At 39.4% G+C, this 1,855-nt stretch overlaps 1 protein-coding gene across 1 annotated transcript in view; it reads left to right on the top strand.

The window, feature by feature from the left end:
- The first annotated feature begins 156 nt into the window (after positions 1 to 156).
- The window catches only part of zbtb22b (zinc finger and BTB domain containing 22b), a 10,385-nt gene continuing 8,686 nt past the window's right edge, over positions 157 to 1,855 (top strand). The window contains exon 1 of the mRNA XM_035681084.1: positions 157 to 289. The gene's annotated coding sequence lies outside the window, so the exon portion shown is untranslated. The remainder of the gene's footprint in view (positions 290 to 1,855) is intronic.

The following is a 1,855-nucleotide window of genomic DNA, read 5'->3' as shown; positions in this document are numbered from 1 at the left end:
ATCTATCTTAATTATTTATTTGACAATCATTAATATTAGAAATACGGACGCTGTATTCAGATATGTTTTATTTATTATTTATTTATTTATTATTTATTTTCTGTCGGCCGAAGTCTGGCTCGTCTGTCTGGAAACCTTTTAAAGGCGACGCGTCGCTGTCTGCTGCTGCAGGAGAGATCAGATGGGAAGAACATTTCCAAAAAAATGCTCCTGAAACTTCAGGGCCTGGAGAAACCGTGTGCTCGGCCAGAGACTGTACCTTTGAAGGCTGCACTGTCAACTAAACGCGGTGAGTTCAATGCCCGCAGTCCGCACGGCTCCTGTAAGCCAGCAGCCGTCGGTGGCTAGCTAGCAGCTAACGTCACATCTGTACCAGCGGTGTGAGTGTGCAGATGTTTGTCTGTGTGCTGTCTGAGAGGAAGAAGTCTTCAACCAGTGAAACATCCTCACAGCACTGTCGGCTCCATGTTCAGAGCACAGCTGCAGCTCCTGTAGCATGACAACTAAAAGTGTGTTTGGAATCCAGCTGTTGATTTCTAACAAAGTGGGGGGGGGTCATATGGATGTGTGGGGGCATCTTCTGCTTGTCTGTTTATTAACTGCATGATGTGTTGTTGTTTTTAAACTCTGTTCAGCTGAGCTTTTCAGTGTGTTGTTAAAGTGTAATCAGTGCAGGTGACATACATGATGGGTGGCAGACAACAGGAAATAAATGCATGTTACCAAAGCTGCTCCTAAACATAATGTGCATCCAGCTCATGCATTCAAACAGAGGGACGTGCAGCAGGAGCACAAAGGCAGACTGTGACTACGGCTGAGAGCTAACAAAGAGACTTCAAATAGACACTTAGCTCCACAAGGCTGTCTGGTTCTCGACTGTCTCAAGAAGGAGTAATTTGTAGTGTATTATGGGTAATTTAAGAGTCTTTTCTAAGTAACAACGCAGCCAATCAAGTGAACTGCTTTCATTGAGTGGCCCGCTGTTAATACATCCCTGCTTCCTCTCTCATACCTGTGAGGATAAAGCATCCAACTGAATAACAGTGTTCATCCCGGAGTCTGTTTGAGAATTATTCAGGACGAAGAATAACCTTGAGTTATTACGTAAGTGCTGTTTTTTGTTTTATAAACTGAATTGTGGCAGTCAAATTAACAGCTGAGATCAGAATTTGAGTTTTGCTCAAAAGGGCAAACTGTACTTAATGAAGCTGCACGACAAATACAAAAGAGGATTTCATGTGAGTGAGGTGAGTTTTATCTTCCACCTAAAACTAATGCAGTGTAAAACAATAGCTGTGTAATGAACTCTACCTTGACACGTACAGTGTTTAGTGATTTAACTTTATTTCAGAAGCTGTAGTTTGTGGTGCTTTTAATATTTTGTGAACAGCATTTTTATTAGAGGATAGAGTCACTATATTAAAACAGCTCTCCCTGTATAGTGTCATCCAAAATGATCATTAAGTTTAATCAATACTAGATCTGCTACAATTAGTTGATTAATCGACCAGATTCTCTGGTTGCAGCTTCTCAAATGTGAGGATTTGTTGCTTTTATCTGTTGTATCATTGTAAACTAAATATTGTTGGTGTGATAAAACCAGACATTTGGAGACCTTTGACTCCGGGAAACTACGTTGGAAATTTTTCTTTATTTTCTGATGTTTTATAGAATAAACCTCTTTAAACGTTTCGTAACATAAATAAAACATTCTGACATTAATGGAGGCGGACTTTATCTGAGGACTTCTGTAGATTGTTTAACTAAGTACGTAATAAACTAAGAACTGAGTATCTAGCTTATAATATTTCCACATATCTAAAATTTCATTAGTGTAGTTATATTACAACTAAAA

The sequence above is a fragment of the Morone saxatilis genome, unplaced genomic scaffold, assembly GCF_004916995.1.
Source record: "Morone saxatilis isolate NCDOM2014 unplaced genomic scaffold, NCSU_SB_2.0 Contig9, whole genome shotgun sequence".
Lineage (NCBI taxonomy): Eukaryota > Metazoa > Chordata > Actinopteri > Moronidae > Morone > Morone saxatilis.
The sequence above is the reverse complement of the archived record's forward strand: the minus strand, read 5'-3'. Positions and strand labels throughout refer to the sequence as shown.